Source organism: Lepisma saccharinum, chromosome 26, assembly GCF_977018435.1.
Source record: "Lepisma saccharinum chromosome 26, izLepSacc3.1, whole genome shotgun sequence".
Lineage (NCBI taxonomy): Eukaryota > Metazoa > Arthropoda > Insecta > Zygentoma > Lepismatidae > Lepisma > Lepisma saccharinum.
The window spans coordinates 44640168-44664387 of NC_139254.1; positions in this window are offsets into that span (position 1 = coordinate 44640168).

Sequence of the window (24220 nt, forward strand, 5' to 3'; positions counted from 1 at the left end):
AAAACTGCTTATAAGTGGATAAATGGCATGCATACTTTACATTCATACTAACAAGGGAGGTTATCTAAGTGTCCCCCTCCGATTTCCATGAAACTTGGTAGATGTATAGAGGGGCCCAAAGGAAGAAATACGTGTTTTTTTGTTTCGGCTAAAAAACTGTTTTAGGGGGCAACCCCCCCCCCCCTCAAATGTCAAGATGAGGACAAATTGACGTGGGGATCTGACCCCGAAACCACGTAAATATGGCATAGGAAGAAACAGGGAGCATAGGGCCCCTCTATACACCTGCCAAATTTCATGGAAATCGGAGGGGGATACAGGGGTCAGATCCCCACGACAATTTGTCCTCATCTTGATATTTGAGGCGGGTTTTGCCCCCCTAAAACTGTTTTTTAGCCGAAACAAAAAAACACGTATTTCTTCCTTTGGGCCCCTCTATATACCTGCCAAGTTTCATGGAAATCGGAGGGGGACACATAGATAACCTCCCTTGTAAGTCATGCAATAATGTAAAGTTTAGTGTTTTCCTGATTCTTAGTATTTCTCAATTCACACATATCAAAGTACCACGAGAGTTATTTTTTTCTACCCTTTGAGTTTCATGTGTCCCGTACAATTATGATTGTTTAATTGATTGGTTTGGATTATTTTACTTCGCTTTTCTGCCACTTTTGGCTAATCGCGAAGATGTGGATGAGTGCTCATATCATGAAATTGATGAAGGAAAACTCGCATGTCCAGGCCAGGATTCAAAACCATTATCAAAAACGGGAATAGTAATATAATTGTAAATAGCCACAGATGCATCGAAGATTGTTATTTCAGATCTGTATTTCTGAAACAATTTTCCAACACACTGCTTTTTTTTTATATTGAGACTTGGGCCGCGCACACACACAAGAAAATATCCCGGCCATGTCTTGAATGAGCTGTTTCACCACTGAGTGTTCGGTTCTATTCATTCTTGTTCGGTTTCAGGAGTCAGAAAAGCAACGTAAAATAACTCAACACAACTACAAGACAGCTGGTTTTTTTTCCCGCCTTCGAAGTTGCGAAGACCACGTAAATATGTAAGGTCGTCAGGTAAGGCGGTCCACCCCACCCCTTCCCCTCGTCTGTCTGGGTCGAATTTCTTTGAACGTTGTCTGAAAAACTCGTGACGTCATTCCCAGTAGTCATAATCGTTCATTCATTCATTCGGCCGTCACGGTTGGCTTCAGCGCGAAAATATGCAGGGCACAACTTCGCGTCGCCGCGACAAAGGCCCCAAGGGCGCCGCAGAGGTTTCCCATTTGAGCCGTTTGCTTCGGAAGCACGTGGGATTCTTTAGTTACGCCGCGGCGGGGGAAAAAAAACGCAGTAAAGCAGCTGGAGACCGCATTACCTGTTCAAGAGGGAAACCTGGAAGCACTTTCAATATCCGCCACCGCTAACACAGTTTCCATTCTTATCCGCCGCACACTAACGGTCACAGGCAGTTGTCAACTGTGTTACTGGATGTTGCAAATCGTCATTTACTTAAAGAAGCTTTCAGACCGAAGTGACACGCGACACGGGAGTTTCACATCGAAATGACAATCGACAAGCTAGTCTATAAATCTATAAATAGCATTCACTGCGTATGTGCGAACAACAGACCAAGGCGACACGTTGCACGCTCTTGAGAAAACGGCCAAGTTCGTGTGACCAGCAAGCAGTTCGTCGTGTCACTACAATACGAAAAGTAATAGGGGTTACTTGTCTCAAACGTCTGAAAGGTCCCCAAGTTTGCGAGACGTCCTGATGTCACTTTCAGGTATGTTTTTGGTCTCTCTCTTTCTTTCTTTCTTTCTCTCTCTCTCTCTCTCTCTCTCTCTCTATATATATATATATATATATATATATATATATATATATAAAGGCGCGCTCGCACACACGCTGTGCTATGTACCTTATTTAATTAATAAATAACTTGATAATTTCTAATCTTTGTTAATGTGCGGAAGACATGTAATAACCAAATGCCAACAACAATCAGGAACCTTGTTGATTGACAGGGGGCGAATTAACAGTGGAAGTTCCAAAAATTAGCAACGGGAAGGGGTGCAGAAACCAGATGGGGCGATTCTCCCTCATCCCTCCCTCAAATTTCACACTGCCTGTCAGGCATGATTTTATCCCCCAAATAGACAGACACATATGTAACACAAGTATTTCCCAAATATATATTTGTTCGTGATATAACTAAATTTTCGAACTTTCGAACATCATAATACAATCACTGGATTGTTGTGAAACTGGCAGTGTGTACCCAGCTTATTATCAAGATATACTTGGCAATATTTCGGTGTTCGTTGAGATTAACCTCAATAACGTATGTTTAAAGCGAAAACAATTGTTTAACTTTCTTGTTATATGCATATAAGGACCGGGTCTCCTCGATGGTGCAATGGTAGCATCGTCGCCTTGAAATCAAGGGGTCCCGGGTTCAATATTCGGTGGAGACACGTAGTGGTTCGGATCCCACTTAAAACTATGTGCAGATTAGCCTTTCTGTGCATAAAGTAGGCTTAAATCTCAAACTAAATATAAATATATGACATCCTCCCAGAATATTCTAGCGTGGAAATATTTTATGATAACATTGTTGCTGGGGGAAGAACCGTGTTGTAGTGTGTGTTTACGCGTAGCCGCACCTCAATATCAGTCGTAGACAGACAAAAAATAAAACAGGCTAACCGAGGGCTTCCGCAGAATTTTCTCCAGAGAATGGGGCAAGCAAGGCATCCTCCAAAAACACGCTGCTTCAGTTTCAAGTTATCCTTTATGCGATATTATCAGACTTTTATATAATACGAGAAAACAAATTACCGTGAGGTGGAATATCTGCAACATCCCCACCATCCCTCTCCAAAAACGGGTGAAAAGGGGAACTTTCCGCTTTTAGCTTAACTCGAGCAGTTCGGAAGTTAACTTATTTCAAATCGTTTGGTAGCTAAACACTTCTGAACTTTCTGAACGCAGTTTCGTGCTCTACGAAAGCCCCATTCATGCTCATCATATCCCTCATAAAAGACTTTCCATGTAAAAAGGTTAGGGACTCCCTCCCTGTCTCTGGCGCTGCAGGTAAAAGTGGAAGATTTCACGGGGTGAATTACGAGTTAATTTTCGTGTGCAGGGCTTATGATGGACGATGGCCCATGAACAATGCGGGGAAAAAGAGAACGCGAACCATTTGCAATGCAGGTTTCATTTCCGTAGCACGCTTGCAGCCACAATTTATTCCAGTTAGTTTAATATTCACAGGTAAAAAGAATTAAATGCTTTGCTAGTGTTAACTGCTTGTGGACCAGTTTAACATGTTCATAATCACTCTTCCAACATCGCGTTATCACCTACCTGGCCTACTTACCATTTATAGCGGGTAACTTCGGAAGCCAGCAAAAATATTAACATGTGTGTATGCGCGCCCGTGCGAGCGAACGTGTGTATAAAATGTAAAGCTGCCCCCTGCAGAGCCCCACACATTCACAATCTTGGACATTTGTGAAGGTGATGTGACCAGTACCACGCTCCGGCCACCCCTTCCCCACAGGGTTGCCCCCCCAGATACCTATTTATACCAGCACCACTACTTCTGAAACCTCGGGAAATGTGCGAACTAAGGCTTCACCGTATCTTAAATCAGCGACACTAGCGCCATTAATTCCATGCTAGGGTTTCAAATACGGTAGTGGCTTGGTGAACCTCAGAGGCCCTCAAGGAAGGAAAAAAAATTCTCACCTGAAATTATCCATCTTGGGTCTTCCGCGTGGCAGTCTGGTGTTTTAAGTCCACTTTATGCACAGTAAGGCTAATCGGGACTGGAACTACAGTTTAAAGTGGGATCCGAACCACTACGTGCCTCCTCCGGGACCCCTTGAGTACAAGGCGACGACGCTACCACTGCGCCATCGGGGAGGCCCTAACCCACCGCTCTGACACACAGACATACATGTGCATATAAGTGTATGTGTATGTGTAAATGAAGTTTCACGAATTTTATTAATGAAAATAATATGGTAAAGGAATCCTTTGTTCTTAGTACCGTAACAAAAGTACTTGTGACGTAATGCTTCAAGTTAGGAAACACGATACTCTTAGCGAACTACGTCGGGGATGCCCTTACAGACGGTTGCCGTATTTTGAAAAGTCACATTTCACATACCACTTCCTTGCAAATATAATACAGGTGTCGTTATTATTCTCTTTAAAGATACGTATCCCGTGTGTATTACTTTCTTCCCATCTTACGTTACTGTACGTCGCCTTTCTACCTCTTCCATAAAAAACACAATGGTACAGGATTCGAACCTGTGTAATTTGGTTTCGTAGCGCGTAAAGATGAAAGCTGATGATCGTGTACACCATGTAGGCACATAAGTAGGTGTAGTCAATACCACGCTCCGGCCACATTTACGTCGCAAAGTTGCCCCCCAGGTAGCCACGATACATGTCCAAAAGAAACAACTGACTATCGAATATGGAAAACAGTTTGTAAAAAGTTGTGTACAATGTACAGCGTGTCACAAAAACATTCAGTGATTATAAACGACCACAAAAATTTTATTTTGTATATTACGAAATTTATACCGATACCATTCGAAAGAACAGCTCAAAGAATTTTAGCGGATGTGTAATTGTTGGCGTTAACTACAACAATAGATGGCATAACAATGAAATAATAAAAAAAGGGAAAAATAGCTAAAAGTAGCAGAAAAACACATTTTAGGAAGAGAAAATTAATGAAATATACAATTTGCACAGTAATACTCATGGATCTCACTGTACAAACATAAACATTCAGTAAACATCAACAGTAACACAATTTGCTTCTAACAACAATGACATTAACACATTAGCAATCGAAATATCTTTTGGTGTGTTCTCTCTTGTCCACCATTACGTTTCTTCTTATTAGTATTATTTGAAGTTTCTTTGCAACACTCATTCATACAGCATTGTACAGTGGGATCCATGAGTACTACCGTGCAAATTGTCCATGACTATTTTCATTAATTTTTCTCTTACATCCTAAAATGTGTTTTTCTACTACTTTTGACTATTTTTTTCCTTTTTTCATTCTTTTATTGTTATGCCATCTACTGTTGTAGTTAACGCCAACAATTACACATCCGCTAAAATTCTTTCAGCTGTTCTTTCGAATGGTATCGATATAAATTTCGTAATATACATAATTAAAATTTTGTGGTCGTTTATAATCACGGAATGTTGTTATGCACACGCTGTATAAGTGATGAATACAGAAATATTATTACTGGAATCTAGTTTTATGTTGACAAATTTGTAGGTTTCAATAATTTGGTGACCCAGTTTCCAGGATTCGAATTAGTAAGTGTTCGCTTATGCGTTTTTCTGATAGTTAAATCATGACTGAAAAAGGACAAAGATCAACACGAAAAAGGACACAAGATTTATGAAAGTTTGATTGATAATTTGGGTCGTTGTAAAGATCCAGATAAGAGCGCCAAGTGTATAAACAACATGTAGACAAATTAAGTGATATAACTTTCCACGCATTGAGAACATCCTACGAATCAATTTCTTACCAGTTCACCACGCAGATTCGTCGATCAAGCTGCAAAGAAATGAAAAATGTGCAAAGGCACGATAAAATCAACGCTCGAAGTAGCCGCAATTACAACGCTTATAAAAACTCTTGCGTATAATGACTATAACTGCTCGTAAAAAACAAATCCAGATGAAATTAGCAGGAAACATCCACTGCCATTACATCCATAAAACGTATGTTTGTATCTTCCAATCTCTTATCTGGAAAAATAAAAACTGCAATATGCCACGTGAGTCACGAACATGTAGAGCTAAGGAGGTATTAAATTACTGATTTAAAAAAGTAGCAGGCAGGTGCGATTTGCCTTGCGTGTTACCATCATCATCTGCTTCCTCAGCCAGAAAAACAAACGACCGACCTGTACGTGACCAGATGGCCTATCCGGGGGAGAATGCCTCAAAGAAGTGTCACGCCATGAAGTTTCGAAGATGTCGCAGATATAGACAAAAGTCCTTGCACACATTCCGATGTTGTCTTCGGTGAGGAGGAGGTTGAGTTTTAATCTAGTATTGGATAACGACAGGAGTGTTAAAGAAAGAAGTAGTAAACGTAATAGTCTTTGATCGGAAAGATTGTGCTTTGTTTATGAACTTGTTGACTGCAGACGTTTCAAGGCGATGAGTGGCAGCAGTGGCGGAGATTGAGTCCCAAAAACCGGGTACAAGGTGCCAAAACTAAGGGGGGGCCAAGACAGTATATTTCCCTTTGTAGATAAAGATTTAGCATACTGCGGGGGCAAAAGTTGCGAAAACTGAGGGGGTGCAACTGCCCCCCTTGCCCCCCCCTAATCGCCGCCACTGAGTGGCAGTTTTGCACCATAATTGTGTATTTATTTCAATATCGTCGGAATGGGCACTGCTACAACAAAGAGAGTATGATTTTTTCTATCTATGTCGCAAGTGGAAGCGGTTTTTAAAGTTGATGTTTAAAAATATGATGAATAAGTATTTACTGAATCCCACGTATTCCTTATAGAGAATCAACTATACTTACGGCTGGCTAATCATATGGGAGTCTTCGACTTTTCCTACGATCAAGAACTTGTTCAACGTGTCTCTTTCCCGCCCATGCACTTTTCTAAGTCATTGAATGTTTGACAAGTAATGCATTTCTCCTTGCAGTGTTGCTATCTTGACAGTGTTGCCAAACCTGATGCGCAAAAAGAGCTAAATTTTACCTTCAATGGGACTAAAGTTGACTTTCAAGGAGCTAGATTTACGAATGTTGGACAAAGTGCATAAAGATAGAGTAATTTTAGGTGTCAAAGAAAGAGGGAGGGCGTTGCTGTCTACGAAAGAGCCAGATCTGGCTCCAAAAGAACTAAGCTGGCAACACTGCCAGCAGCCGCCGCGGAGGGGAGAACATCGCGGAAACCCTCCCCCATGACCTTAAGTTGAAGGTAATATATCCACCTATCCAACATGAACGTCCATGATAACGCTGCTGCCTTGTAATTAAGGGGACCTGGTTTCGATTCCCAGCGGAGGCACATTTTACAATGGTTCGGATCCCATTTTAAACTGCAGGACCAATTTTGATTAGCACATCTGAGCATAAAATGAATTTACAACACGTCCATTACCCCTCTGCTATCGGCTACGACATTTATGCCGTACATGCACACGGTTGTTTCACATTCTCGGAAAACAATATTTCAATTTGCATAATTCGTTCTGAAGTATAGCCCATCTTTTCAAATGAGGTCATTTTTTAATTGTAAAGTGGCCATCATAAAAATCAACTGTAGAGATACATTAAATCGAGTGGAGAGTGAATCACCCGGTATTAATGAGAAAATGCCTAAGCTTGTGGTTGAGCGTGTTGATTCACTGCAAGTGGTGTTTCCTCTATATTTTTATTGTGAACGACATCGTGGAATTCGCGGCCAGGAAGGATTCCAAGGATCTTATCAGTTCGCGGAAAATGGAGCGGAACGAGATTAGATGTGAGAGAATCCACAAGATGCATTTTACTTTATTTTAAAGACATGACACTGTAGGCAAATGTCATTTTAGAGTGTGCTGCGTGTTATAGTGCATTAAATCTTACACAATGTATGAGAGGCAAGGGAGTAATTAAGCGGGGGGTGCAAGTGATCCGGAACCCCCTCCAAAAGACTTACCAAGAACTTAAATTAAATAATGAAAATGTACTTATTTAAAATTTGTTGTATAATCAATGATTATTTATATCTTTTAAACTTATTGGGGAAAGCAAGCATTATATTGGATAATAGGACTTTGAATGACTATCAAAGTATTACTACTACTTATGATTATATGCATAAAATATTAATCAGGAACTTTACTTTTCATCAATTAGATCTAACATCCTTTTTTTATTATTCAATAAATATTCAATTCGTATCTATTTGTCATTATTTCTTTGCCAGGACAGTTGTTTTATACACATTTTGGCGATCTTAATTCTTCAAAATTCTCTCACAGAACTTGTTAAGTGGTGTCGTCAGTGGAATTTAGAACTAAACCCTCAGAAATTCCTTACTTATTCCCTAAAAAAGAACAAAGTGGTGTCTACTTATTCTATTGAAAACAATCCAATCCAAAACGTTTCCACCCAAAAGGACCTAGGTATTATCATGGATGAAAAACTCACTTTTAATTATCATATTATTGCTACCACTAAAAAAGCCATGCGCCTTCTCGGTCTTCTATACAGATTTAGCGAAATTCAAAACCCATCATATCTTGCTTTATTCTTTAAATCTTTCATCTCGCTGATAACCGTCGCTGCGCTTAAACTTGCAGAACGATTATCAATGCAAATAAAATTGCGTAATTAACGATAACCGTTATATTTAAAATAAATACAATACAGGCGCAGAAAATCTCACAACTTCCATCACCATTTTTAGTACTTATTATTTCTCGTTGCTATGGTTACAGCAATTTGATTTCTTGTATTTTATACAGCGTGATAAGATGATTATAACAATATATATATATAACAAACATGCATAAGTTAAAACGACATCAATAACATAAATAATATTAACTTTGAATATGACAATTTGAGAATAGGACAGTCTCAATCTCTCCCCTTCTCCTGGGGAAAAAAAATGAACATAACATTTTTTTTTTTTTTACATAATATATAAGATTTGAGTCCTGCTTTTTATACACACTCGACAGGATAATGAGAAAGTTCACTTGACATAATGAACCAATTCACAAATTTACAATACTCTTTTCACTAAAGTTCTGAAAATGTCATCTTAGTGTTCGAAATTACAGCTACTTATGCATCACTTCATGACAATTACATTAGTTTAAGTAATTCTTCCTTTTTTTCATCAGAACAATTAAATTTCTTGATATTTGACAAGTTCTGCCTTGTTGTTATCTTCTTTCCGTCCATAGACATCAAAATTGTATAATTGTTTTTCACAGCATCAACTATATAGGGTCCAAGCCATAATTCCATAAACTTATGAATTTTCTTGTTAATTGTACTACTATGTTCATGATTTTTCACTAAAACAATATCACCTGGGACTATCTTCAATTTATTTGCATCACACTCAATAGTTTTGGGCTTATATCTTTCCTTAATACGTGCTTTGGCGATAAAATACTTGTGTTTCCAGGGTACAAACTTTAAATCATCTGGCCAGTTAATTTTATTGATAATTGAATCCTTTAATTCGTGATGAAGAAAAAGTTCACTAGGTGTGAAACTTGTTATTTCCGAAACGGAATTATTAAGAAGTCCTGTTACATGATTCAAAAATTTTACCCAGTCCTGATGATTTTGCGAAGTATATAATCGTAACAATCGTATTAACTCTTTGTTGTACCTTTCCACAGGATTTGCGAAAGGCGAATAAACTGACGTGGTGATATGTTTTATGTTACAGTCATTCATATATAACTTCCACTCTTGTGATTTAAATTGGGAACCGTTATCTGATAATATTACCTTACATGCTGGATAGTGGTAAAAATACTGGAGCTTGAATTTGTTAATTATTTCACGTGACGTTGCCTTCCTTAACGGATAAGCCATTAAAAATTTGGACATCGTGTCAACTATTGTTAATATGTAACTATATCCTTGTGATTTGGGTAACGGTCCAACAAGATCTATTGATAACATATCATGTGGAGTAGTAGAATATACATGCAATTCATCCTTACTAATTTTTGTGTGAGCTTGTTTAGTTTTTGCGCATGTTAGACAGTCGTTCAAATACTGCTTGATACTAACTTTCATTTTAGGCCAATAATATAAACTTCTGCACTTATTAAATAGTTTATAGTATCCAAAATGACCTTGTAAGTCATGTAATTTATGAAGAATTTTGGGTACAACAATAATAGGTACTACAAGTTTCCACTTGTCTTCTTTCAAATGTTTCAGGAATAATATATTATCTTGAATCGAATATTGCCTTTTTATATTCTTCGACAAACTCCCATTTTGTAACTTTTGTACAATGGCACTGCAATAAGAATCCGAATTTTGGATTTCTTGCCAAAATGTTACACAATCTTCGTCAAGAAAATCAAGACTTATGTTATTTACATATAGTTCCGATAGAGTTGGAAAACCTGTACTTAAATCAGGATATCTGCTTAAAGCATCTGCAGCTTCATTAGATTTTCCCGGCACGTGATATACATTATAATCAAACATTTGTAATTTCAAACTCCAACGATTTAATCGTGGATTCAAAGTTTTAGTAGATTCTAGCCAAGATAAAGATTGGTGATCGGTAAACAATTTCACCTTAGTTCCAGCTATGTAAATGTAGAATTTTTCGAAAGCAAATAATATCGCTAAGCATTCAATCTCGTGAGTATTGTATGATAACTCATTGCCTTTAAGAGATCTGCTAACGTATTGAATTATACGTGGTCCTTCTTCAGAATTTTCAGTTGAGTCTTGCCATAGAACAGCTCCTATTCCTTTCTTCGAACCGTCTGTGTTGACATTGAAAGGCTTCGTGAAATCTGGTTGATACAAAGCCTTCGGAGATATCAGTGACTTGCGGAGGTTTTCAAAAACTGAAGCATGAACATCATTCCATTGCCATTTTGATTCCTTTTTCAACAGATCATACAAAGGCTGTGCCATTTCAGCAAATCCTTCAATAAACTTTCGCCTCCAATTAGCTAATCCTAAGAACCTTCTCAAGGAGCGTTTGTTTGTTGGAATTGGAAAATTAATAATTGCTGAATTCTTTGCAGGATCAACCATAATTTTATCACCGGACACTATGTGTCCAAGGAAGCAGATTTCTTTGTAAGCAAACTTACATTTGGAAAATTTAATAGACATATTGACACCCTTTATCTTTTGTAAAACTAGTTCTAAATGTTGCATATGTTGAGACCAATCTTTGCTGAAAATTAGAATATCATCCAAATAACAAACAACAAAATTTCTGCAATCGGTGGAGAATATTTTATTCATCCTGTCCTGGAACACTGAGACTGCTGATCGAATCCCAAACGGAAGATAGCGGAAAAGATATTGTCTGCCTCTATAAGAGAAAGCTGTGTAAGGATATGAATCTTCAGTCAACGGTATTTGAAAATAACCGCATGATAAATCAATTGAAGAAAAGTAAACGCATCCTAGGAACCTCTGTAACAGTTCGTTGATTGCTTCTACTCTCACTTGTGGAGAGATAACATGTTGATTAAGTTTCCTAAAATCGATCACAGGTCTCCAAAGACCTCCTTGCTTTGGCACTATATGTAGAGGGTTAAGATATGGTGAAGAATCCTGGTAAATAATTCCCCATTTCTCCCACTTTGAAAGTTCTTCTTCTAAAGGTTGTCTCCTTGATATTGGTATGGGATAAGGTGTGCTTGTAATAGGTGTTACAGTATCTAATTGAATCTTGTAAGGTTCAACAATTGCTTTTCTAGGTTTATCTGAAAATTGTACGTGATAATACGACAGAAGTTTGAATAAATCAGCTTTCTGCAAATTGTCTAAATTATCATTTCCAAAAACAGACTCATAAATGGACTTCTTAGCTGGCATATATTCTACATCATCATTCAAAGTTGACGCATCACGTAACAATCTACATGAATAACTTTCATTATCATTTAATGTATCTTCGGAACAAAAGTTAGACTTTGTACAATACTTCAAATCTTCTGTAGAAGAACATTGCCGAGTTAAAACTGAGGAAATTTCCTTTCCTTTATCATTTAGCAAACTTACATTCCCTTCTTTAAAATCAATTACAGCTTTATATTTCCTCAAAAATGGAACTCCTAAAATGACATCGGCATTCAACTCTTTAAGAACAAAAAATTCCATAGAAAAGTATTCGTTCTTTATCTGCAGATTAATAATTTTACTGCCAACAACTTTGCACTTCTTGGATCCAGCGAAACCGGTGAGTTTTACATCTTCCACGTTATCCAGTTTAATGTTGCCAATCAAAGACGATAGTTTACACCAAACGTCAAAATTTAGAACATTTGCCTGACTTCCAGAATCTATAATACAAACTACAGGTATTTGACAAATAATTCCATGAATAACTGGAACTTCAGTTAATGGAACCGGAATATCATAATCACTAACAGTCCATTCAGGTTCTTCTTCAAACCATTCCAATAAAAAAATTCACTTGTAGTGGTTCCGATATTAAGTCTTTATCATCACGTACATTCATAATTTCCTGTGTTTGAAATGAATTTCGTTTGTTCAAATTTGGCCTCTCTGAAAGAAAGCAGAGTGAACGAGGCACTTCCATCCGCTCCTTTAATTTAAATTTGTTGTTGATTGGTAAGATGTTCCAATACCAGATTGTCGTGTAAAGGTCCTTGATACATTTCCAGAAGGAGAATTTGATATTCCAGAAGTTGTAGATGCATTTTGTGGTTGTAATGAAGTCACATTAACAGGTTGACTGTAAGTAGGAGCGAGAGCAGGCTCACTTGAATACTGCGCTTGCCTATTGTAGAAAATTCTTCCATTCTGACTACTGTTAGGTAACTGAGAAGTTATAGCATCCTGATTATAATTCCTATTTGTAATGTCACCGGAAATACCAGAGTATGCATTATTTCTTTGGAATCTGAAATTATTTCTGTTATTATATGTAAATCCTGAATAGCCTCGATTATTTCTACGTCCTCTAAAATTACCATTGCTACCTCTAAACTGTCCATATCTTGAATTAGCATTGCCAAATTCATTAGTAAAGGGTACTTGAGCATCTATCGACGAAGTCTGAGTAGAAGACGAGCAAGTGTTTTTGGTGTGTTTAACATTAATTTGCTTGACACTAAATTTTGATTTCATACTGTCAGGATTCTTGTTGGGTTTAACCTTACTACTATTATCGGTTTCTTCCGGTAGGTAAATAAGTCCTCTTCTACTAGTTCGGACAACATCTAATTTCCTTAACATAGTTGTTAACTGGTCCATAGAACGTATCTCATGACAAGTTATGTTATTAGCTATATTATTTGGTAACTGGCTAATAACTAATTGAATAACATCCAATTCGTTTGGGTTCTCAACTAAATTGCAATAATTGGAATATGTTTTCAACGCAAAGCTTTCTAAATCACCATGTACTGTAGGATCATACTTCCTGTTCCTTAATACTGATAACTGAGACTGTATTATTTCCGGACTTGCAAATTGTTTCATGAATTCCCTTTGAAAATGATCATATGAAGAAAACATACGTTTGTGAGTTCTATACCAGTACGCAGCTCTGTTGGTGAAACACTGCTGAATACTCTGTAGCCTTTTGTTAATTGGAATGCCCATAAGATCAAGCATAGAATTAAGATGTTCTAGATATTCTCGAGCCGATTGGTCTTCTATTTTCCCAGAAAATTTGGGTAAATGAGACAGTTCATTTATCTTTACATATCTGTTTCCTCTATCCCCAACAGTAATTACAGGTAAAGACGTTGGAGAAATACAACGATCAAACTGACTTTGTGAATTATCACAGTAATTGTTATTTGTATTTGACTCATTAACAGCAATTTCAGCATTTGGACAACTTGTGCCAGTCATTAAATTTGCATTACGCCTTTCACCTTGAAACCATGGTCTGCAAGCTTCATTCTGCAAGGAAGAAATATGACGAAACCCACACGTTTCACCAGCGACATTACTATGATGAACGACAGGGAGGTTAGGTTCTTGCGAGTATGTAAAAATTTGATTTATGTAACTATTTTCACCATCAGCAGAACAACATTGTTGAACGTTGGAATGTTTATCAATATTTGTAACGGTAGAATGCAATCTAGAAGTTGTCTGCATATTGTTAATCGCATAATTACTTGTATCCTTAAACTGTACACTATTAGGTGACATATTATTTCGATAATGTTCCTCATTGCAGGTTGGAATAAATCTTTTGTTTCGCTTCCAGCGAACACGATTTCGAACATGTGGTTCATCGAACGTTGTTTTCACATGAGTTGTTAAAGATTCATCAGATGAATAAGTAGATGAATTAGTCACCCCCGAGTCAACTGCATTTCTAGCCCTTTCACGTGATGTCTTAGTTTGAGAACTATTTTGTGCAAGGGTAGATTTCAGATTTCCCTTTGTGTTGCGTTGAGAATTTGCATAATTAGTTTGTAAAACATCAACACGAGATTCTATATGTTGCAACCTGTTATTACAATCAGTAATATACATACCAAAATGTACATTTTCCCTACCAGCAACTTCCAACGATGATAATCTATTATTAATATCAGTTATTTTGGAAGAACATACTGTAATAGATTTATCGTGTTCACTAATCAAATCTTTATTTATTAAAATTTGTTGCCCTTGAACGTCTTGTTCTGTTCGGATTTGAGAAATATTGCTATTTAAAACACTTCCCAAATGTTCATTTTTCTTGACACATTCGGAAGATATTGAATCAAGTTGTGTTTTAACATCGGAAGTCAAGTTGTCTAATCTTTGATTAACAGCATTAATTTCTTTATGAACCAATTCAAATTTGGAAGTTAGGTTACTATAAATATCCAATTCCAATTGTTGAAACTGAGACTTAATATTCTCATTAAACTCTGCAAATTCTTGATTAGATTGCTGTAACTGTAATTTCATATCTTGGTTAGCAAGATCCATTCGGGTTTTTAGTTCTTCATTAGACTGTTCTAACTGCAATTTCATTTCAGCATTAGACTGTTCTAACTGTGATTTCATAGAATTTTCTAACTGATATTTCATTTCAGCATTAGACTGTTCTAACTGCGATTTCATTTCAGCATTAGACTGTTCTAACTGCGATTTCATTTCAGCATTAGACTGTTCTAACTGCGATTTCATTTCAGCATTAGACTGTTCTAACTGCGATTTCATTTCAGCATTAGACTGTTCTAGTTTCGTCTTGAGGTCTTCATTAGAAGCGACCATTAGCAATTGAATACTCTTAACAGTACTTAACAAATCACCAAAATTCGGGTTAAGAGTTTCTAGATAAGCTGGCAAACTAAAAGGATCATAATCTGGTTTGCAATCTTTACAATAATAATTTTCTAGTTTAGTCGAATAAATTGTCCAGTGAGTGACTGTAAGTTTGAGACAAGATATATGATGTCATGACGAGCACTGTGTACACTGAACATACCGCAAATCATTGTCAGGATCATTACAACAAGATAATTTGTCGGGTTTTGTAGAACAAACATCATGTTCTGTAGTATTCGCATTACTGGAAGCGACTACGGGATTACCAGCATCAAAGTAAGTAGTCATTGTATTAGCCTGAATGTTTGTTTCTTTACGCGACGATTTAGATTTACTTTGTTTTAACTTATCAGCCATTGTGATCTTTACACATATGACGATTCACTTAAGAAGTTACGTTATACAAGCACACTGAAGAATGTGACATAAGTCTTAATTCAGCATATGCCAAAAATTCTGTTCCATTACAACAGACATTCTTACCACTATCAGAAGATTGCACACTTTTTGAACAATCCTGGCTTCTGGGTCGCCACTCTTGATAACCGTCGCTGCGCTTAAACTTGCAGAACGATTATCAATGCAAATAAAATTGCGTAATTAACGATAACCGTTATATTTAAAATAAATACAATACAGGCGCAGAAAATCTCACAACTTCCATCACCATTTTTAGTACTTATTATTTCTCGTTGCTATGGTTACAGCAATTTGATTTCTTGTATTTTATACAGCGTGATAAGATGATTATAACAATATATATATATAACAAACATGCATAAGTTAAAACGACATCAATAACATAAATAATATTAACTTTGAATATGACAATTTGAGAATAGGACAGTCTCATCGCCCATCCTTGAATACTGTTCCCCAATTTGGGCAATGGCCTCAAAAACCAATCTCACCAGAATAGATTCTGTTCTCAGTTTCTTTCTTGCAATTGTTCGCCATAGAATACCTTCCTTTCGACATGTATCCAAATCAGACACCATGGCTGCTCTGAATATTCACACTCCATCCTTTCGTAGTGATCTAGCTGACATGAAATTTTTATACAAGATAATAAATGGCAAAATCAGAACAGATCTCCTAATCAGTGAATTCACACTTAGGGTACCCCAAAAGCAAACGCGCAACCTGCAACTCTTCCACAACCCAACCACTAGGCTATCCCTTCTACAACTCTCCTTGTTTTACAGGCTCCCAACAAACTTCCCCTGAATGTATATATTTTCCTTCCAGAACGTAATTTTTGTATATTACTGACCAAGAACATGTAAATCTATCCCACCTTGTTATTGATGTTATCTTTTGTTTCTACTTTATGTTGTTTCAGTGTAAAATGGCCAAATAAGACTGTATCTGAAACTCTTGAGTAAATTAATGAATACGTGCTGTCATATCTCTATTCTTATACTGTCTTTTCACCTATTCATGTAGTAATAAAACCACAATATTAATAAATTTACATATTTTAATTAATATTTAATTGAATTATTTTAATTTTAACGTTTATATTATTATTTCTGAGACACTTTAGCGTCGCTTCTCTAGCATTTTTGGCTAATAGCGACTGTAAGGATGAGTGATGATATGATGAAAGGACACTCACAAAGAACAGCCATGCACAAGCCTGGATTCCAACTCAGGATCCTGGCGTCGTAGCGCGCTGTGCTAATAATTCTGCCACGAAGGTCGCCTGTAGACACCTATGCGTGAAAAAACCTGTTTCAGGAATAATAATAGGATAACAATTTCTGTACATTAATTTTCGTATGCTTAATAATTAACAAAACTAAAGAAGAACGGTAGAATAGAAATGAAACAGTTGTAAATGTTGAAAGGTTGGCGCCATCTTGCGAATGCAGAAGCTGAAATTATGGACAGCTGTTGCGCGACAGTTGTCTTCTGCTAGCCTGATGGAGTGATGAAATTATGAATTGGTTGATTATTCAGAGACGCCAGCTGCTGAAGCTACACTTCATTTCATTGTTAACTCCTCGAATTTTGATTCACGAGAAATTACCATACGCCTGACATTCTAGTGTGCGGAATAAACATTTGGAACAGATTCAAATCAGAACCATCTTCCGCATGGTACAGTGGGATGCACAATTACTGCTCGGCAAATTGTCCATGACCATTTTCAGAATTTTTCTCTTGCATCGTACGTATTAATTGATTCATTTGGTTTATTTCATTTCGCTTTTCTGCCACATTTGGCTAATCGTGAAGATGAGGATAAGTGATATGATGAAGGGAGAATCACAAGAGTACCCATGCCCAGGTCGGGATTCGAACCCGGGACCCCTGGCGTCGCTACACGTTTTTAAGGACTGGATTCTTATATATGCTGGTGCAGTGACTATCAGCCGTTTGTATAGCTTTTTGTTTAATTCCCGAAGCTGTTATTGCATAAAGCAAAAAAGGATAAGCATGGTGGTGGACACTTTGCATGGTAATATTTTTGTGCATCCCTGTGTACATTCTGGAGCTGCATTCGCAGGGCAACGAAGCTCTGGGACCTAACCCCACGTCTACGATAATGCTTCATGAGGTTTTCTTCCCTAGACCATATGTGTTTGACTACATCTACACAGCTTTTATGGAAGGCATAGTAATTTTAGTTTTACGTGTGCTTGACACGCTGTTCTTGGGAAGTTAATTCGCTCATGTCGAGACATTTATTGATTCAAACTACTTTTGAAGTAAGTCTTGAAGCTATCGTGGCGACGAATGATGAAAAGATTATCTCGGTAGGGCTATCGACTAGGTGAATTGTGAGAAGGATTCGAAGCTTTCGAGAGCTAACGGCACTCTTATATTCAGGGTAGAATGCTTTGGTATTGGTAGCACACTTCCAGCCTGTGGCGGCGGGCGGCAACTATGATGGGTAGTGCCAACGTGATCAAGAAATCGAAAAAAAAACCTCCGCAATGCCCCCACCCCCTCCTTGAGGTTGCGCCAGTGACCAAGATGTTTATCCTCGTTTGATAACGAGGAAAACAACGTGTGTTTAAGTAATAACGTACTAATCCGATTCATCTTCACTCACTAATTTATCTTTATACAGCCTCATCGATGGCGCAGTGGTAGCATCGTCGCCTTGTAATCAAGGGGTCCCGGGTTCGATACCCGGTGGAGGCACAAGTGGTTCGGATCCCACTTTAAACTGTAGGTCCAGTCCCGATTAGCCTTACTGTGCATAAAGTGGACTTAAAACAACAAATCAATCAATTATCTTTATACACTTCCCTAAAAATATAACAATTACAAGAGGTAAGGAAAAACATCTTTTCCTCCTCCATGCACACGTATTCTAACTGGATGTCGAAAATATCTTTGTTATGAACATAAACTGTCGAAATGCCGAAGGAAACTCGCATCATCATAGGATTTCTTACTTTTATATTTTTAAAAAAGTCTGGATGGCCCTGTTGGTGCATCTATCTATTATCAAAATGTTCATTTAACTTTGGAAAAATACTAGGTTCGTTTCTCCAAAAGTAAGCAGAAATTACTTCCCAACGGGTCTTACAAATCAGTCGTATTTAGCGATTTTTTTCTGAAGGTGGCAACTGTGTCGTGTCAACACTGCGAAAATTTCCTCGCCGTCCCAGGCGAAGACGGGCACAGTTTCTTATGGGCTAACCCCGCCCCCTGCCACTTTGTTCTCGGCTCATGGTGGAAATGTTCCTCGCTGAGACTTCTTCAACCCTCTGCACGTGTCAACTTGGTTAGGTCCATGGGTTAGGCCAGCTCTTGGGCGGCACGGACTGTTGCCTCGCGAGGGTACGAACAAAACAGCTGGCGTTGCAGTGAGGAGGTTGGGGCGGTCGTCTCGTCAGCTTGACCGATTGCAAGATTCGAATATCCTTGTCTGTAAACTATCAATGTATTCATTTAACAATACTTGGCGAGGTATGCGTTTCTTCTGAGGTAGTGCCATGGCACGGCGGCTCTACCCCTTGAGCCGGCGCTGTACCTGATTATGAGAGTAACGTTAGCTCTCGAAAGCTTCTGATCCTTCCCACAACTCATCTGGTCGATAGGCAGATTGAATCTTATCATCCAACTACTTTTGTTGTTGTTGTTCCCGTTGCAGGCGCAAATAGCGTCAGTGCTGACGCACTAATAAGGATGTAAATAACTGAATCATTTCAATTCATACAAGTCTTGATATTGTTTCGGTTTTTTCACATGTATCCGTCGCGGTAGCCTCGTGTGCATGTGAAAGCCTCGCTCTTTCGATGACGTCGCGAAGAGGAGCGAAACGTCTGCCTCCCGACTTGAACTTGCAAACTCCTCACACGAAATGGCATTGGGCTAATATAAATCGTGAGTAACGTGGCAGTGAATCGGATTCGAAACCTGTCCAGCGCGTCCGAGACCATGTCCGGTTCCCGACGGGCAAGGTTGAATGCAAGAAGCTGCATGAAACGACGGCCGCGTATAAAACCCCGGTTCGCATGTGCAGAGGCACTTAGGGTAAACATTTGCATGCACTTCCTGCGACGTGGAAACCGAGAAGCCAGTTTCGGCATGGTTGGACGTCTTAAGTTCAAAATGGCGTGACAGCCAGTGACATTGCTGAGGGCGACTTTTATTGTAACGAAGCCTCGTCCTCCAAAGATAACCTCGGGACCAGTGACCCTCGTAGCCTTGTCTGGTGGCTTTCGTGCATTGCGTGCCACCTTCCTTCTGCAGTAACTCACGCACTAAACCTCGTACCGATTGTATTGTAATGTTGACTCATTAAAGCTTGTAAACCAGCATCAACGGCATTGTTAAAATTATATTTCGCAAGTAATTCCAGTGAAACGAAACGATACTACATCGTACACTGGAGGTATCCATGTAACCTCGTTTAAACGGGATGTTTCAATTTTTCATCTCTCACGGCCAGAGAAATTAATAACAAATCCTTGGAAAGTTATTCCGTTGGTAACAAGTAACGCAGTAACAGTTACTATCTTTGACAGTGGCGTATTCTGAAAATTGGACCTGGATTTTCGTTCACCAAGAGAAATTTCCCTGCATATAGCAACATTACCTCTGCCAAGCGCGGCCGAGAGACAGAAAGGAACAAGCAACTTTCTCCTGTCAACAATGTTTCCAGCGGTGGAACTGACCACTCAGGCTGCCCACGTTTTCATTGGCTCCCTCACCCTCCCCGCGTACAATCGGGGAGGAAAGAAAACCCGGTCATCAGAGGGTGCGATGGACAACGACCAGTGGCGTACATAAAGCAGTCTTTAAGTCCCTTAAATAATGTACTTAAATTCGGGTTTAGAAGGTTGTTTTAATACGTAGTTTGCATAATATACAATGAGCGATTTTCCATATATTAAAGCTAAATACTAGGGACGTTCAATATATAAGTTTCCCTGTGCTATAAAATATTGTATAAAGCAATATCATTAAAAAGAAGCACATGGTTGACAAGCGCCATCCTTCGTCTACAAGGAACAACAATCGATTCTTTATCAGACGTGAAGGCGCATGCGCTCAAGGGCGAAAAGTAAGTGCTTGTTCGGAAAACGCGGGCTCTCGTCATAAGGAGTTCAGAAGCATGGTAAGGGTGTTCTGCTTATGGACTTTTTGGAACGAGGAAGAACAATTAATGCTGACCGTTATTGTCAAACATTGGATAAACTGAAATACGCAATTCGACATAAGCGACCAGGTCTCCTGTCAGCTGGTGTCATTCTTCTTGACGATAACGCTCGCCCCACCACTCAGCAGTGCAAACACAACACAAAATTGAAGAATTGGGGTAGGAACGGCTGCCCCACCCTCCATACAACCCCGATTTATCACCGAGTGATTTCCATCTTTTTCCTGTGTTGAAGTCTGAATTGCAAGGTTACCGTTTCGAAACAGGTGAAGAAGTGAAGCGGAATGTGAGAATAGTGCTCAATAGCCAGAGCCCTGATTTTCTTGCAAAGGGTATGGACAAATTGGTGCAACGGTGGGACAAATGCCTGAATCTCTATGGGGATGACAAATTGGTGCAACGGTGGGACAAATGCCTGAGTCTCTATGGGGATTATGTGGAGAAGAGAGGAAGGATCCTCCTACACATGCATGTATAGTTTTCTAATGTATCTTAAAAATAAAATTTTTTACAGCATACGGAAACTTATATATTGAACGACTCACGTATACAAAAAATATATCAGAAAAGTTGGTTTACCGCACCCGTTGCTTTTTGAGTAGCTCTTCAGCTTGGAGAACTACGCGAGATAATAAAGAAAGCTCTCAACAAATAAAATGCAAAGATATACACGTGTAATGGCGACGAGAATAAGATTTGAATGTTGCAAATTGGTTGTTGGTTGTCAACATTTGCCAATTGGTTGTTTGACTATCGCAGACAACGATACCCAGAATATGGCTCGCAATTTATATTGGTTTCATTTTTATTAAATTTAACCTTTGCTGACGTGGCTGTTGTTTACTATCAAGAGATAGAGATTGTTTTCTACTGTCAAATGTAACAGAAAAACGGATGAACAAGTCGAGATAATGTATGCCAAAACAAACTGGTACTTTACTCGTGTTTCAATCAATTAATTGTGAAATTTGTAACTTTAGTTGTTTCTGAATTGTGTGCTGTCGATAGTGACTATCGATTATTTTATTTCACTCTATCGGGACAGCAAAGTCGTTTTCGAAAACTCTTTTATTTCGAAAAGCCGCTATTTTATTCCCAATTCTGAAAAATCACAATTGCTTCTAGAGCATTCATGTGTATCTTGTGCGGTTTGCTTTCTCCGTTGCCCAGATATCCCTGACAAAAAACAAACGAAAAAGGATAAACGCCACGCGTGGTCTATTAGTATAGATATTCGCAGCTCTACACGATCGTCAGGTCATCTACACTTACTGGTCTGTTGACTTGTTTAATCAAACATAGAATGACTCGCAAATGGCTCTTTTGCCATAAAATAATGTCATTATTAGTATTATATGTACCTTTCTTTGTGTTTATATTATTGTGACTTTTTATTCTGTATTTTTAATGTATTATCATTCTTCGTGTATTATTTTTTCTTATTTTTGTCACTTTCTTATGGACAAGAGTTGGTTGTAAGAGCGGTCCAAGAGGCTTTTATAAAGAATATTATTACAATAACTACAAAAAGATGATTCCTGTTTGCAAAATAAGGTTGATGTGAGCTGAAATTAAAATGCATTTTATTTCAATAACTAATGAGACGGCGTTCACTTTTTAAATGACATCCAAATCATACGATCTAGCACTTCGTTACAAGGCTTCGGAAAAGGCCGTAATATTTGTCATAGTTGCCGTACATAATGGCAGACACTATTCCCACATTCTATGAAAGTTGCGATAGTAGCTTTTTAATAAAGTAACATGTTACAAGTTACTTGACTTTCCTTCCAAAATCCGACAATATTCCTCTACAAAAAGGAACGCCTGACTTCGTCATATACTTTGTTCCTTTGTGGTAGCCTATAGATTACATAATTCCAGTGTCGGCGCAAGATTTTCTGGTGTGAGGTAGCCACTGAATGGCTCAAATGTGGTGGACCAGATCCTCAAATCAAATGCATTTTGATATTCACATTGTTATTAAGGGATGAAAAGGTGCCATCATACTGATCATAACGTATACTCCTTAATTTGTTTTTTATCATATCATTTTTACAGGGTGAACCTTTGACCCAGCTTTGCGACTCCCCTGAACTGTTTGCTTTAAAAATTTGGATAACACAGACAACTTTTATCATTGGGAGAAAGCCCTTTAAAAATATTTTCTGAGAAAAAGTGTATGTTTGCTCAGGTAACTTTTCATCCTCTAACGCTAAAAATGGGAGAAAAAAAAATCAACAATTCTCAGTCATCCAAAATACACAAACAAGGATTCCACTTTCCATGTCCCGAATAATTGTGGGAAGCATTGGTGAGTTCATGTTTTCACAGTCAAGGTGCAAAAATATTTGTCTTTATTTGCAAAGCGCTGGATGATGTTTGCACACCGCCCCAGAACAACTATTCAAGAACTGGTTTCTCTCTGTCTGAGTCTTCCACCACGACCCAGACGACTATCAACGCCACAGAATGCAACTCGGTTTGTTTAAAGTCGAATGTGCAATCGATGATTTCATATCCCTCACGAAATCTAAGAAAAGATAAACAACAAAAATCTTCTTAGCTCATCGTTCGAAATGGCAACTCACTGTCGGGAGTTCCACACTTCTTTTTTTTTTTTTATTTGTCGCCGCCTCCGTACGCTGTGACGTCACGTATGGACGAGAATGTTAATGACCTAAAGACATCGCGTGTCTCCTTCACAGCATATTGACAAAGGCTGCTGCGTTCCTCTCCAAGTGCAGTGGCGACCTTGGCAGTAGTTTTCTGCCTGCCTTATGTCGAACACCCGACGGCCGCTTTTGCCTTCTCGCTCGCTTCTGTGAAAGAAAAGAGTTCTCAGACAGCGACTGCCCGGCAGATTATCCGTTTCGAGCAAGCAAGGACAGAGAAAAGGCCTGGCGTGTGACGTCGGTATTTCACGCTTGCACTCTCTCGCAAACTGAACGTCCAGATGCACGTTCTAATTAAAAACTTCGAAATTTCGAACAAACTAGTTCTAGTAGGTGGGAACTAGTTTTAACTAGTTCGATGTCACTTGAGAAACTGGTTTACACCAGACAGACAGAGCTAACGTTAGGCATTCGCGAAGAAGTGAAGGAACGTTTAGAGTCATGCTTGACCTTTGGCCTGGGCCTGCAAAGTAGTTTTCGACAATTCCCTCCCATTAGAAAAGTGCTTTGACAATTGACATTCTGAATTCTGAAAAATTACATATGCTTAGAATTCATTTTAGAGCATACAAGTAAATATTCATGTTATTTGTTTTCGCTAGAATACACTCCAATAGAATGGGTCTTTCTCTATTTAAGTACGCGTGTTTCCGCCTCACGGGCCATTCTTACCAACTCTTGTTACAGATACAATGAATAAATAAAAACAAAGAAAAAAACAATGATTAAGATGATGCAATAAAGATAATGCAAAGATTATACAATGATAGAATAATACGCTGAATTGAGTAGTAGTGAAATAACTATATTAGATGGGCTTTGCCGATTTTGTGACGTATGGTTTCAATCTGATGATGGTCGAAT